We start from the raw sequence: 16,827 nt of genomic DNA, 5'->3' as shown, positions 1-16,827 counted from the left end.
TGAACTAGTTAAAATGTATCCTGTTGTGTTGTGCTGAACACAGGAGAAATAAAAGGTGTAACTAGGCCCAGGATTCTGTGTCAGAAATGATGTTTAAACACAATGATGACTTTTATATATTCAGCCATAATTAGCAAGATACAGCTCAGAAGGCCCTTGAAGAGTTTACTGCGGCATTTCCAGTGTCTTGTCTAAACAGCAAAGCTGATGTCTTTGGCAAATTCTTGTCAGCAGCTGGTAGCCCTGAATATTTTTGTTGTACAGAAGAGTAGCAAGCTGTTTCTCATGGCACTCAAAGCTGGGGGCTCCTGGGCAGTGCTGTCAAGGTCTCTCACAGGAAAAGTGTTTGTGCTTTTCTGCCCTGCTCAAGGCTGTTGGTGCCACTGCAGCTTTGGTAACACTCTGCAGCTGCCACCAGAGCAAATCCGTTCTGTGCTCAGAAACAAAGGACTACAGGATGAGATTCCTGTTAGTGTGTGGCACTGGTAAAGCAGTCACATTCTGCTTTTCACCTATTCCTTTAAGCAGTTTTTCAGTTCCTTTGTTTCTTTGAAATTGAGAGAGATGAGCTGAGGAGGATGCAGGTGAAAATAGTCCATGGAAAGAAATTTTCAAAGAGGTCACTGCTGTTTCACTGGATGAGGAGGAGCTTAAGGACAGCTGTTCAGGCTTGCTAAGAATGCAGATCTGTAGTTAAAGGTAGAGATTCTCAAACATTCATCAAACACTTTATACCAGGGTATGATGTTTTTCAAATACGTTATTTGTCAACTGGTTTATTTTTCTCTTTTCTCCCCCACTTCAATAGATTTTAAAAAAAACCACCACCTCTGTTTATGTGGAGGGTTTTCTTGAGCATTTTGGGAAGGTGACAAAAAGAGTGTAACAGTACTCATGTGTCTGTGTCCTGGTACACTTCTATGTGCTTTGGCCTGTTATGAACAACTATGCAATGTTTAGGACAGCAGAAACTGGCTCTGTGTTGTGTGTGTGGGCTCAGCTGCCTGTGTGATGTGTTACCAGAACAGGGCCTTGTGGGTTTGAAAGCTTGCCAAGTGCACTTAGAAAATTCCTGAGCTTCAACCCCTTTGCTGTCCAAGTTCTTGCTCTTTTATTAAGGGTTAAACACCTGAAATACTTCATTTCACCATGGGTATGATTCACACTTGAGAGGAGATGAGAGTGACCGATGTTTTTTGTGACTGTGCTGTTGAATTCTGCCTTTCCACCTCAACAAGGATTTCAATGTGGCATCTGAGTAAGTCGAACACCACAGGTGTTCAACCTTCACTTGGTGGCACTGTTTTTATCACATAAAGCTGTCTGTGGGTGCCTGGAGTCATTTGCTCTGAGAGACCCTTTCATGGATTGAGGAGGCCATGCAAACAACGTCAATGAGATTTAAAAGAATCAACAATTCACCTTACTTCTCTGAGTCTCATAACAAATGTCACCCCAACCGTGATCCTGTGTTGGGATATGTTCCTTACATATATTCATTTGCCAGAAGTCTATTTGTAAACAATTCCTATCAAATCAATGTGACAATCCAGGTATGTTTTAATTGTTCCTTCCCCTGTGGTTGTTCATCATTACAAGGCTGAGAAGGTACCACGCAGGGGCCAGCACAGCTGCAGAATGAAACCAAGAAACTCAGTGTGTTCAAGATGGATGGAAAGCACCATTCATGAAAACTCTTATGATTAAAATTAGAACCGATAGCAACAAGGTTTTTGTTTAAAGAAAGAAAGGAAATAGAAGACAAGGAAAAAAGCAGAGAGAGTATAAAACCTCCTGCAGAGTGGGCAGAAGAGGAAGATGGTTATAGTGTTTCCAAAATTTAATAACCAGGGACAGCGGAAGGAGGTGAGGGATGTGGAAAATCCTGCTCCACTGACGCGACCTGCCACATGCCAGCAGCAGCCTGCAGGGGACCTAGTGCTCCACAAAGGTATTTGCAAATTCCCTACAACAGTTTTTTTTGCTCCTGAAGCATGTACTTTAAGAATACAACTTTTTCTATATCCAACTGCCACATAACAGTACCAAGTTTTTATGTTGTAGATGTAAATCATAATTCAAAGTCAGGTGACTCTTAATGTATGGACTAATTAGAGAGAGGATGGATCTGTGGTATAACAAAGTTCTAATGGGTCAGAGCTGAAATACTACAAAAAAAAAAAGCAATTTTTTTTTTCCCTCTTTGTCTTGGAGCCATTATCTATTTTAATTCCTCTCTATTGAAGTATGAATCATGTGAATCCTACCTTTAATTTGTTTCTTTATCAGTGCTTTGTTGACTTCATAGACTATACAAAGCACAGCAGGGGAGAACTGTGAGACTATGTATCAAGCATTATAGTGCATTAGAGTAATCACTTTTCTCTCTAACACATCAGATGTTGTCATCAAGTTTTATGAGTATAGGTGTTATTTTTCTCAGAATCTCCTGAAACTATTCATCTTAATTAGCAGCAGTATAAGCTTCTTCATAAAGTTGGAATACATCTTATCGTGAAGAAATTTTGTGGTAAATGCACCTGCTTAGTATTTATAAACAAAGTGATAAAAAAATAAATCCCGTAGTTCAGAAAGCTTTCTTTTTGAAATTAATTTGAAACTGTTGGTGTAAGATTAGAAGTTGCAGTATTTTCCTCTCAAGAGATCAGATGGTAAACTCTGCTTTGTGGTTTTCAGTCTGACTGCTCTGTGTTCCTGAGCCCCAGCCTTGCTCCTGGCAGACCCCAGTAACTGCTGACGCGGTGCCGGTTTGCCGGGTATGCAGGTTGCTGTTGTTGCCTTTGTTCTCCTTGCTGTGATGTGGCATGTTTTTTATCATCCTATGTGAATATGTAGATATTTCTTCTTTTTCCACTTTGGTCCAAAAAAAAAAACCTTTTAATCGGGGTCAGCAAATGCACCACAATTCCAAAAGACAAATGATTGCAAAGATATAATCCAACTGTTGATGTCCAATGCTATGAAAAGGTTTCTTAAATGTATGCTCAGTTGTTGCTCACCAAATTTTCAATGCAGAAGAAAATAAGGGCCAAATAATCCCTGTTCCCTGAGCAGGGCATGGTGGTCAGCTGGTGTACCAGTTCACGAGCAGCTCCCAGTAAGCTGGCACTGGTGTTGAGAATGTTGTTCCACACAGTGTTATTTCTAGTCCCAGTCTTTTGCTCCTGTTTTTTTTTTTTTTCTAAAGGGATTGATGAATAGAAGACCCTGAATGAAGTGGTTTGGCATTTGTTTTCTGATGTGGCAAACAACAAAAAAAAGCACGGCCATAGCGGTGTTCAAGGCCTCCTTATTCATCAGCATCCTTAAAGTAGCTGTGCCCTGGTATTATGAAATGCTGTGGATATTTTTTTCGTCGGTTGCAAAGTGGAATTTGACAAGGAAAATGCTCAAAGGGCGATAAGCAGTAAGAGACATCTTGTACATTTGAATAGAGCACTTATAGATTATTTTTATTATCACCTTTTTTGCTGTGGGGTGGTTTACTCTTTAAAACTCTCAGCACTATTCCAAGTTATCCTTGCAAGATTTGCCTTTGGGTGAGCATATCCCCTTCACCTCTAAATTCTTTACAACCTCATGCTGGGTACTGTGAGGCTTCTTGTGTTTAAGAATAAAGGTGTCTTACGATGCTGATTGTCTGAGACCAGGAGCTGGTTCAGCACTGTGAGGGCCTTGAATATCATCTGCCCTGCTCTGGCTTGGGTCAGGCAGGAGTCAGCAAACCTGCTGACCTTGCCCTCTCATTCATGGGTTGTGTCATGCTGGGGGTAGCTCACATGCAACGTGGCTCTGAGTGTGCAAGGTAGCTTCATGTTGCTGTCTGAACACCCTGTGCTTTCATTTTCTGTTTAAGTGGGAATCTAGCTGAACTAGCATGTTTTTTATATAGATATTGCAACCTTACTCTATGAAAAGATTATTTGAACTTTCAGAGAGCAATGGACATTGAATTATTTCCCCCCCAATGATGTTTTGTTTTCTAGTGTTGGGTTGAGTATGTGAATTTGGGTGTCAAAACATGTATCTCGAGTTCTGAAAAGGTGAGAAAGTGTGTCTGTATATATGCAGTCAGCATCACAGCTTTGTGCAGATTGTCAGTACTCTATATAATGCCTGGCAAGACAGGTTATAGCAAGTTCTGGCATTTATGGAGAAGCAGTTTGTCCGTTCATGTCACTCAGTGCAACAGCTGCATCTGAAATTTGTTGCCCTTTGTTTATAGGCTGATCCTGGTATTTGGAACTCTTAGAGTGTTTCACTGCTCAGGTGTCCAGAATTTAAAACAAAATCAATTATAACTGCCATAGGCAAGGGGGTTTATGGTCATAATGTTCCAATGACAGTGTCAGGGGAAAGCATCAGGAACTTCCAGCAAATATTTATTTGCAGACATTTCTACACAGTCATCTTAAAATAGCAGTAATTGGTACAGGAAAAGCAGATACAGCATGGTCTCTGTCCCTGCAGAAGAGTAACTATATAGATAGGTAATATAATGTTAGAAATAGAAAAATAAGATGTGATACAAAAATGCAAGTCATTTTTTAGATGGAAGATAGTTGGTTTTGCTGCACTGGCTTCTAATGGCAATGTCTTTGCAGGATACTTCAAAAGTGATGGATTGAGGCACACACATAATGACCTGTTCCAGTCAGAAACAGAGACAGCCTCAAAGGGTGTTGCCAATGAGATCTATAGAATGGGACATGTGAGTGTATACAAGAGCAGTGTTGGTACCATTTTGCATGTATATCTTCCTGACAAAAAACTTAAAGAAAAAAAAAGTCAAGACTGCACATTTTGGAGGATTAATCATCTGAGATTTTTCTTTAATTTATCACCAACAGGAGTAATGTTCACTTTCTGTTTTACAGGGACACCCACATAGACTTTAAAAAGCATAAATAAAATTATGTCCACACAGGCTGTGGGTCTGTGCAGCAGCTGTTCACATGACACTATATTTTATCTGCATACATTTAATCATTTTTTTTCCTAAGCAACTGTCTCAATCTGTCAAAATATTTGTAAATGGATTCAGTTTCCAGTGAAATTTGCTTTCACTAGCACAACAGAGAGACAGGGAAGACTTATGCCCAGTGGGAAGAAAAAAAAGCAAAATTGTTTTCCGTTGCAGGTTGAACAGCTCAGTCCTAAGGCGTTTGCCTTGATGGCTGTGTGAAGCCAGTACTCTCACTTAGCAGCTACCTCATTTCTGGGCCGAGATGTTTCATTTCATCAGACGGATTTCTCCACAGCTGAACAAGCGCAAACAACATGGTAGGTGACAGAGGACAGCTCTGTATTTCAGTAGAGGAGGGACTCACCTGAAAAGAAGGGATATTGGGGATTTTTTCCTATTTTTACCCCTAGCACTCTGTGTCCTTCTCTTGTTTTCCTCCTCCATGTAATGTATTAATGCTTCCCTTTTGGTACCTTGGAAACCTCCATAGTCCGAGGGTGTCTGGGGATTTAGTGATAATTTACTACAACTAAACAGATGAGCTGATAACTGCCTCCTGTCAGTTCTGCAGCAGATTCAGCGTCTGTGTTATCCCAACCTCCTTGTAACTGACCCTCTGAGTGCACAGCTGTGGGGAGTAGATCACTTAACCTCATGGCTTTCCAGATCCATGGCTGTCCTTTTTGTGAGATAACAGAGATCCTGAGAGACTCATCAGACAGGGAGGAGCAATGTGTCCTGAGAAAACAGTGATGAGGGCAGGCATTATCATGATGCAAAATTGCTTTCCAGAACTCTCCTGGTTTAAAGCACAGGATATGGGATCCCTTCCCAAAGTGGAAACACAGATAGGCCAACTCTGCCCACTGGTATGGTCTCAGTCTTGTCTAACTTCAGCTGTCTGTGGGCTCCCACAGCAGCTTTTGTACCTGCAGTCATACCAAAGCTGTGCACTTGTAGCTGCAGAAATCCACATGTTTTGATTGCACCCTGAAGGAAATAAGCCTTACAGCTCATATCAATATATTGAACTTTAACTTTGTTGTATAAACCAGAAAATCCTGATGTCAAGTCTACTTTTAAGCCCTAATCTGTAGCAATGAAAGTGAGAGATTGATGTGTTTGCTAAAGCAAGGGGATTTCTATGTGCACAGGACTACCTGAGACCTTACAGAAGGCTTTGCAGGGGGAAGGAGCTGGTTCACTTAGTTGTGTAACTCGGTGGATGTTTTAGTCTGGGCAGGAGCTGCTTCTAGGGTAACTAGAACAAAGAACACCCTTTCCTTACACACCAGCAGCACTGAGCATTGACCACACTGTTTTGGCATAGTCTTGAACCCATCCTTTTTGCCTCTGAATTAGGTTACAGGTACCTTATTTTCAAAGCAGAAACAGTTAACAGCCACCCTGCCTTGGCTGAGACTGTTGTGTATGCTTCCAACTGGGACCACTGATGCTCTTGTTGCTTCCAACTGTGGCTTAAGGCAGGCACTGGGACAAGGCTGACCATCTCCTGGCAGAGATAAATGCCTTCCTGTCTTTCCCAGACTTATGTCCCACCATATCAGCAATATAATCTCGCCTAGGCAATATGTGCTTCTTCAGATTGTTGTTCCATCAAAACTCTTTGTCATTTTCTGACAGCCACCAGGAATGTTGAAATCTTGTGCATTTCACACCAAAACCATCTGCTGATGTCAGAGCTATGCGCAGGGTCTTCAGTACTAAAGAAAATTAGACCACTGATTATTTTGCTTGTGGCTCCTTTGGCATTCTGGACTCGATACTCAGTGATTAAGTGGCCAGATGTCCTGAAGCTGTTGCATACAGCTGGACAATAAACTGTCTGCTACAGAGAAATAGCAAAGGCCTTCCTCCTTTATTAGGGCAAAACTGACAGTTTTATTGACTGGCTTTTTGCCTTGGTCATATTTGCAGTGTTACACTCGACCTATTTAAATCATTTCAGTAGCAAGCTGGATACTCTGAAAGCAGTTCTGATTCCAGACTGAAGAATAGGTAGTTGTTTAATGAATGCAATGAACTGTCATATAGCCACAGTTTAATATGAAAAATAATTATTCCTCTGTAACAGCTGACAGTTTGTTTTGCTGTGGGCAAAATACAGCTTTGATAAAGTACATTGCCTAAATGAACTCAGCTAGTTTGAGAAACACACTGCAGTAGCAAATCAGTGCTTTTACTACCTGTGTACAATACATGATTTTATGTTTTTATACATAAAAGAATCTACTGCAGATATTATAAACACAAGATAAATAAAAAAAACCAACCAAACCAAACACAGCAAAACCCAAAAACAAAACCACAACAACAAAAAAAAACCAACCAAAGAGCAAAGAGAGCAAAGCCAAGAGCAAGTATCGGTCCACATCAAATTAATCATGTAGTTGATAAATGAAGGATCCCTGCAGCTCCATCTGTGGGGCTGTTTCTCAGGCTCTGGTCTTGTAGGCCACTGCTGCTCTGTAAGACATCAGAAGGACTTCTGTCAAACTGTGGCAAAGAGAAAAAAAGTCTCCTCTTAAAAAGACCCTAAGCATATTCCCACAAATGTAAGCAAGCAAAGTTTGTTTGCATGCAAAATTAACAGTGAATGTGTCTTAATTAGTTGTAAATTAAGCTATTGTGACAGCTTGACAGAACACAATCCTGGGAGAGGAGACACTCCTTTACCCTAAAGACATGACTTAGAAATATTATTCTAGGAAATGCAGCTACACTCTTCTTAATATACCATCCTGGTCTGCTGCCACACTTGTATCTCACCCCTCTCAGCCCTGTAAGATGTTCCAACAGAGGTGCCGGATGTGTTTCTGGGGAGCAAGTGACAGTCTCCCACTTCAGTGTTTACATTGGTGGCCGCACTTAATCAGAATCATACCAGTTTTTTTCTCTGTTGGTTTTATCCTTTTTCACTACAGCAGAGAAAGCCAGGATTTTAGAACCACTCTGCTGGAAAATGTCACGTAAATATTACCGACCCGCTCGGCCAGCAGGAGCTTTGCAGGGCACGCTGCGGATCGGGCTGTCCCCCATAAAACAAATAAATAAAAAAATTTGCTTTGCTGTTATTTGGACACTCCAGCGAGGAAAGTTCGTGGGGCTTCTGTGCTGCCGGGGCGGGGCAGCAGATGGTGCTGGTGCTGCAGGAACCGCCGCTCGCTGCCTGTTCATTGACTGGAAAAGAGGTAAAAAGGGGGAGAAAAGGAAGGCATTTCCAGGGACTCATTTCTCTGGCTGTTGATATCGTTTAGGGAAAAAGAAAGTGGTAAATATTAACAAATTCTACTCAAAAATAGCGGACTGTGTGCCCAGCTATTTGACTAAGCGCACCAGCACAAGGCTGTTGCCAATAGTCTCACAAATAACTGAGATTTGATCATACAGAAGTAGTAGTTGCAGTAAAATAATCGAGATCTGATCATATAAAAGGAGTAGTTCGATTAAAGGTAGAAAATTGTGAAGCATAATGTATAGAATTGTTAGGAGTGCTATATTTGAAGTATGCAACCATGGATACCTCACCAAGAAGTTACTGGACTGCTTGGAAATCCCCTTATCCTTCCCATCTTGATCTGAGTTTCAAGAATTCCAGTCATTACAGCTAAATAGAACTAAGCAATAATTAGTTTTGAGTAAAGATATATAACCTATGGAACTGATCATTGTAAAGGTTAAATTCAAGAATGGACATATATAACAGAAAAGAAGTATAGAAATGAATGGAAGAATGGGCTTATGTAACAGAAAGGTATAAAAATGAATGGGTATTATTGCTAAGTGGAACAAATTTGGAGGAGCGATGCCCCGTGTTCCCAGCAAGCTGAATAAAGAAGTGTCTGCTTGTTCACATCAAATTGGTGTTGGATAAGTTTCTTTTGCCCTGTTTGGTGACAAGGCTGTGCTCAAAATGTGCTTTGTTTTCAAACAGCTTAACTAAGTAAAAACCAACAAACAAAGAGCCAAAAAAAAAAAAAAAACCCACAAACACAAACAAACCCAACCCAATCTAACCAAAAAACCCAAAAATAAAAAAAAAAAGCCAAACCAAATCGGAACAAAACAACAAACAACCCAAACCCCCAATCTAAGGTCTGTATGAACATGCTGAAAGACCCAGGAATGTCTCCAACCTCAACTGACTGGAGGAGTGCTGGAGAAATGTGGAGAAATCATGACAAGCACAGCCAAAGAGGGGTACAAATGAAACAGTTTCAGAAGAGAAGACAAGTTCGGAAAGAAATAAAAAAAAAGTATTGTGACGTATTTGACTACCCAGATCATGCCAGAAAGCTAAAGGGAAGTGTACAGGTATTGTACAAGAAAGTTTATTTCAGATTCTCTCTCCTGTACTAACAATATAACGTGATCCCATTGTACCTATTATCTCATCCCATCTATTGTTTTGCACAGCCAAATCCTTTTATGTAAGTTGTTATATCTCACCTGACTTCAGTCAGCACTGGTAACATATACCAGCTGTCTCTCCCTGTGCATCCTCCTCTGTTCCTGCCAGTTCTCTAATCTTTTCAGGAAGACCTCCTTTTTTCACCAATTGTTCTGTCTTTCAATTCTGAGACTTATGATGATTTACAATCCTTTCCAGTCTCATAAACTTTGTACTGCTCTTAGTCCTTGTAGTTGCTTTCTAATAGTCAACCTTCCAGTTACCTTAAGATCTCTTACCTGTATTTGTTGTTTCTACTTAGGTACTTAGCATCTCTCTAATTTAATTCTCTGTATTCTAATATGCAACTTGAAAGAAATACAACTGTTTATAAATAAGCATTGTATGGAACTCTATTGTTGCCTACAGCATGTTGCTGAAAGGGCTCATGAAAAAATTAGAGAAAATTCCACATGATGATCTCATTGATTTTCCTTCTGGCTAGGAAAAACATTTGTTTAGCACAACAAACTTCTTGAACAAATGGAGTATAACATACATTCACTTGTTTGTCATGTCGAAGGTGATTTATTTCTGGATGACAATAAATGAATCTCATGTTCAGCTACTTCAGCATTGAAGTTAGCCACATTTTCAGCAGAACTTTGCTGCTATTTGGACACCTCAGTGAGAAAACTACTGTGGGGGACCATTGAATTCTTTGCTATTTCAGGGTGTCACAATGGTATCTACTATTTAAAAAGTCTGGACCCAAGTGGATGTGTAGCGTTTTTTAAGTAAAAGCTAATAGCTGTTGCTGCTGAGTAAAAGAAAACTCTGTAAACCAGTGCCTCAGGGGAATTGTACAGGATGCATGTGTTGACTGTCTGAGCTGCTATGTATTAGCATAAATCCATGAGTTAAATCATTATTTGTAATTTGAAGTTTGCTGAAAATCTTCTAAAGTGAGACCAGGAAGAAGATGCACAATTGTTTTTGTTTTGCATAATGAGCTTGGCTAAGTAGAAGGTCACCTCAAAGTAGAATTTTTCAAGGATACCAACATTTCCTTATCCTATCCTGTGTGTCTGATAAAATGGCTGGGTCTCAAGATGTGTGCTTCACTAATTGAAGGTCATATTAGCATGAAAGGGTCTAGCCTTGGCTGATAGCTACCATTTCAATTTAACATTGGTTTTCTTATAAAGTAGAAATATGTTTCTCCTACAAGAGTTACTCTTCATAATGCAATCTCGTAAAATCTAATGTAGAATGGTATTCATGTCTATCAATTTAATCTTCCCCTTATTTTAAATAATTAGAATGAATGAATAGAAATAAAATCCACATGTAATAGCAAAGAGATAATATCATGTGTATATGAAATATCACTTGACACTGTTTCTACAGTGAATTAAGGCTTTGTTGATCCTAAGTAAAAAAAAAAAAAATCAACTGGATTATAACACATAGCTTCAGTGAGGGTTTCCAGGATCTTAGAAATTAATGCAGTGTTCATGAATATGGAAAAGGTTTCCTTGTGGGATTCAGAAATGAGGTGACAGTGCAGCAGCTGGCCAACAAATCCATGTGACTATTGGTACAAGGGTATAAATATCATCCACTGCTGCAAGCACAAGTTAAAGATGTGGCATAGATCAGTTTTTAAGTTGTCTGCTGTGCAAAAGAACTGTTGTCTCAACCAGGAAACACAAAAAATAAAACCTATGGTTTAGGTTTTATTGTGGGGCCAGGGCATTCCTTTGAAGCTTCAGGTGCTGGCTGAGGCAGGACACTTGCCTCAGTGATTCATTGCTCCTAATCAGGTCAGTTGTTTCTTACAAAACTAGCATTTACTAGGTGCTTTGGTCTTATTTTAGCATTGAGAAGTGTTCTGAAAAAGGAGTATGACTCAGGTTCCTAACAGCTGTAGATTCTATTCAAGTAAGAAGAAGTTAGGTGCATTTTAAAAGTATTTAGAGCTAATGAAAAACAAAGTATTTTGAAATTAATGTCAGGTGATAAAACCATGATCCTAAATTGAAGTTCTCTGTAACTATGTTAATGCTGTCCAGCATAATTGCCTCGAATTGCCATCTAGATGTTAAAAATATCAGTCACCTCAGATAAGCTGTTATCAGGTGTGCAAATTAGTTTGCACATAAAATAGGTCTTGACAGGTCCCAAAATTAAAACTGCCTGGTTCTGTGTGGCACTATTTAGTCCTACTTTGCCAGAACCCCCCACCTGAAAGTTGTGTCTTTACTGATTTGGGACATAATGGAGAAATGGATTAATGATAGCTGGGATAGCAGCATGATATAGCATGTTAGGAAGGGGACATATTACAGCTGCCTTTGTCTGAGCATCAGTACGTGACTCTGGGAAGGTTTTGTGCCACGAGCTGAATTTCTTGTAAAAACTTGTCAGAACGATCTTGATCAAGGGGTTTGGGGTTTTTTTCTGCATTTGAATGAGAATAAATTATAACAGTATAGTTAGCATTTGTTTAGAGAGAAGAATTTGTAGCCATACTGGAGAACGCTGAGCAAGGAGACAAATCTGAAGGGATGCCTCTCTTTTTCTGAGTAATTGGGCAGCAGGATCCCGAAGCAATTTGTTTCTTATACAATCTTCCTCGCAAAACTCTTTGCTGAAATATGTGGATACCTGAGATGTGTCACCCTGAAAAAAATCAGCAGAGGAGTTCCTGAAATTTAATTTTGTACACATCAACACGTTTCTTGATTAAACTTTAAGCTTTCAAAAAAGATGCCAGTGTTTTGCTGCAGTAAAATTAGGACTTAAATCTTCATCCAGTTGCTTTTTCTCACAGCACTGCTCTCTGTGGACAGAAGCAGACAATCTGCACATGCTTTGTTCTCTATCCACATCCCTGGCACATGGTCAGTGACATTGTATAGACCAAAACATTACTGCAAGCTCTGGTTTCCCAAACGCTGTCAGGTCAGAAAAATGGTTGACCAAGCTCAGGTGACTTATTTTTCATAGTTGTTGTGCTTTGTTTTGTTGATGTTGCTTTGTGTTTTTTTAATTATAGGTCAGAAGAAGAAAAGGCTCATTACAATCACAATATATGCCATGCATAAACCCTAATTTACAACTGCGGGGGAACACTGCATTCTGGATTACCTGTCAGTTGTAGACAGCAGCTATCACTTCAGAGTTACAACAAAGGAGAAATGGAAGGCTTCTCTGCTCCCAGGTACTGTTCTATTCTGCAGTGTCATGGTGAAATATTAATTACATTTATCAGAGCAGGATTAAACGTGGAATGAATGATTAATTATTTGGCACTGGGATAGATTAAAGTTCTGTCCGGGGTTTATGTATTCATTAATTACTTGTTAAATTAAAGCCACTTTGGAGGAGGAGCAGTCTTTTCAGCTCTGCTGGTGCAGTGGTTTGTACAATTTATTTGGTGTTCAAAGGTGCTATCTGTAGCAAATAATTGTCATGATAATATATTCTACTTCTTAAGCATGATGAAGAAACCTTTAAGTATGTACTGCACAGTTTGCTTCCTTGCAGGTATTAGCCTTTTATTTTTGTCCTGTATGATGTTTTGAAAGGCCGTTTAAGATTTAATGTAACACATCCTTGATGAATTTTTGCTATCAGAGCAGAAGCAATAGGCTGAAATGGCTTTACTCATGATCCTCAGCAGAGGAACCTGCTACCAGACAAGAGATAAGTGTAAGCCCTCCCTGCTGGATGGTTACCTGCCCAGTACCTCCACTGCTGTGGTCATTCTGTGCCACAGAGGTCACGTATTCTTTAGCAGGACAGGACAGCAGGAGGCTCATATTAATGATAGTGTCTAAAATATGTATCTTAGAGTGTTTCTGAGCTGATAAGATTTTCCAAGAATCTTGGGAAGGCTCCACTTTTGTGTTGATGGCTTTGTGTACATGGAGATGTGTCTTGTGGTATTTTCACTTAACTTTTACTGGGCCGATGTCAAGATTGACCAGTTACTGCAGTTACTTGGATTTGATAGCACTTTATGTATATACTGGCACAGACTGAAGGCTGCCAACAGGTTCAGCTTTGCCCTGTCCTATCTTCCTTAAGAGTAGGTAGCCATGCTGTTCTTCATCATTATATTAAATAGCTTATAAATATAGCTGATATTAAATAGCTGCTGTGTTGCCCTGAACTGGGGGAGTAGGGGACCTTGTAGTCATGTGTGCCATTGAACTCTTAGCTGATATTTTGTGAATGATAAAAGCCATCAGGTACCTTCATTGTCTTCTTTGTACAAGGAATTCCTCCTTTCTCCTCAAAAGACCTGTTTTCATGATGTTCAGTATTTAACAAAGGGAGCCAGGACAAGGTTTGCCACTTTGTGACTAAAGGTTTACTAACATAGGTAAATACTTATCCTTCAGCTTTTTGTTTTCTCTGTTCCCATTGCATATTGTTGAAGTGCAGAATCACAAGCTGTAGGGTTTGAGTGTTTATAGGAGTTGCAGAGGTTGATTAAAACCAGATTCTGTCTGGGTCTACGTGGATGTCACAGTGTGAAGAGAAAATAAGAGAAGTGGTCAGAAGCCCAGGTACTTCTAGAAATGAAAAATGGGGGAAAAGTGTCAAAATGTATGAACACGTTTGAAAATATTAACCTCCCCCAAGCACCAGCCCCCCCCTGCTCCAGAGAACTCAGCTGTTTGGGACATTGCTAGGACCACAGGCAGCAATTGCAATGAGATGGTTATCCCTTCAGGAAAGCCCTACAATTCCAGGACTTGAGAGAAAATATTATGAATGTAGCACTGCTGAGAGATGCTAAAGAACGTGTCACACTGAAGATGTGATATACCACACGGAATCAATAAACTGGAAACAGTGGTGCAGTTTCTCATTTCTGCCTCATTTAAATAAATCCATTAGTATCAGGAATCAAGTTGTGTGTCCCAGTGGTGCTGTGTCATGAAAGGATATTCACTAACCTAAGTGTAGGGGACACTTTTGGGGGAGCATGCCTTTTCTGCAAAGCACTTCCCAGGTTTTGGAGGCTGCTGGATTTGTGAGTTGTCATATTTATTAGTCAATTCCCATTTGTCACTATTATTATTAAAAATGACAATACCAGTTTTTGTATCCTGGACTGTATTGTACTGGTCTGAGTAATAACATTCTTTATTTTTAAGTCAAGAGCATTTTGTTTATGTACTCTATCCACAGGGGAAAATATACTTCTTCTATTGCTGTAATGCACAAAGGACAGTTAAATCTAATAAGTTAATCTAGACTTCTAGAAACAAAATTAAATTTTCAAATAAAGGCAAAATGACAGCTAAGGCATAAATCTTTTATTTAAAATAAAAAATAAGCTCATTCAAATGCAATCAGAGAAGACAGATGTAGGTAAAAAACAAGTAGAGGCAGGATATATGGTGCATAAATTTACTATGTCTATGTGATAGATCAAACAGGGTGACCTTAAAAATGTTCCTAAAACATCAGCTAAAATATTAAATTTGCATATATTTAAATACTGCTTGTTAATGAAAGATGGACTAGAAAGAATGTTAACACTGAAAGTAAAATATAGCACAGGTGTAAAGTGTATAACAGAAAGGTCACATTAGCTATCAGTGGCTAAAATGTAAATATTTACTAGCTTGAAGCTGGCAGGAAGTTCCATAAATTAGAAATATTATCTTCTACTGTTTAATGTATCTTCTTAGGGAAATATTTAGATGAAAAAAAAAAGACAGTGATTCAGCAAAGTTCATAACTAACTAAATGCTTAAAGTCAGACATCTTCTTAGATCCAAATTACCTTAATGGGACGACTCACAGGTGCAGTTATACTAGAGACAAGGGCAGGTCCCTCTGATGAAGCCAAAATCACAGAGGCTGCTATGAAATTCTGCCTTTGGATTGGTAAAAAGACCTATTTATACTCAGATTTTTCGAGTATTTTTCATTCTCTTTTTCTGGTCCAAGCCTGTGGTAGATGGTTGTGTTTCTAAGTGTCAGATCAGATGGGCATCTGGGAGGTGGCATTTATTTCCTATTCAGGAGAGAAAATGCAGCTTGTCAAGAGGACCTGATATTAAGTCATAAGGAGCTCTTTTGTGTAAATAGTCTCCTTGGACAAAAAACTGCCTGGGGTTTCTTGATTCCTGCTGTCATTCTTTCCTGGAGACCTTTTCCTCTGTCACCCTGTCCTCACAGCAGCATGTAAGCCATGCTACTTCCTGGGCTAGGATGTGTTGGGATTGAGTCCCCCAGGGGTCTGCAGTGAGCCTCCAGCTTTTCCACCATGTCCTCAGAATGGGAATTTCTCCAACTACGTAGGCAATGGCATAAGCACCTCTTGTTCAGCTCCAGTGCCCTTAAAGAGTTTGAGACTGGCCTGTCCATCTGGTCATCCCTAGAAGTACATTGTAATTATCTCCTGGTTCTTAATAAATCTGGGTTTTCTAGAGATTTCCTCTGTAATTGGATCAACCATTAATGTAGCCCAGATTTCCTACAGTATTCTGCTGAGATTACACCTGTTCCAATATAGTGACCCAGTTAGAGCCAAGATACTTGTGTGACTATGAAAGAGGAAATCCATTTGTAAAATGTTATAAGTATTTTGATGTACAGTATCACAATAAAAGACATGTATTTAATGTGAAAAGCATTGTCCAGCCCCTGGAAACAGCAGATGGATGTGTCAGTGGCTTTCCACCAATCCAGATATGGATGTAGGTACTGATAGGCAGAAGGGGATTTATCTTTTCAATTGCCTTGTGTGATGTTTTGTTCTGCTGTTTGTTAGCTCATTAATGTTCTTTTGTGGGGGTTTTGTGAATGATTTGCTTTTAAAGTGGTATAATCCTGAAAGGTCTTTTTTGTATTCATTGCTAGGAAAAGTGTAAGTTCTTCAAGCCATTGATTAGTGACAAATGCCATCTTTTGAGAAGTTCTCTTAATCTTTGAGATGTCTGTTTTGAAGGTCACTCCCATTTATTAAAGAATTGCAACTGTACACCTGAATATTTCATGAATTGCTGGTATTGTTTTTAGCTTTTGCAACACTTCTGCATAGGAAACAAGTGAGATAGCAGAAAGATTTTTAAAATAACCCACATATTGACCCATTATTATGTTGTCATTGGTTAAGTTGGATTTTTTCTGTCACATTTTTATTACATAACACAGGACAAATAAAAATCTGAGGTGGTGTATATGTGCACTGTGGGAATACTGTCTTCACACTGAGTGTCAGCTGTGTGGGGTTGTTCAAGCAGTCCTCATAAACCTCTGGTAACATCTGCAGCATATAGGGTGAAAATACAAACCCAGAGAGCAACAGAAAATAGCCAGGGGGGCTTGCAATAAAACTGTGTAGGTTAATCACTGGATTCCCTTGAATGAGTTGCATGCTACACGTCTCGGGCCCTTT

The sequence above is a fragment of the Manacus vitellinus genome, unplaced genomic scaffold, assembly GCF_001715985.3.
Source record: "Manacus vitellinus isolate BGI_N305 unplaced genomic scaffold, ASM171598v3 scaffold_10_pilon, whole genome shotgun sequence".
In the NCBI taxonomy this organism is placed as follows: domain Eukaryota; kingdom Metazoa; phylum Chordata; class Aves; order Passeriformes; family Pipridae; genus Manacus; species Manacus vitellinus.
Note: the sequence above shows the minus strand (reverse complement) of the source record.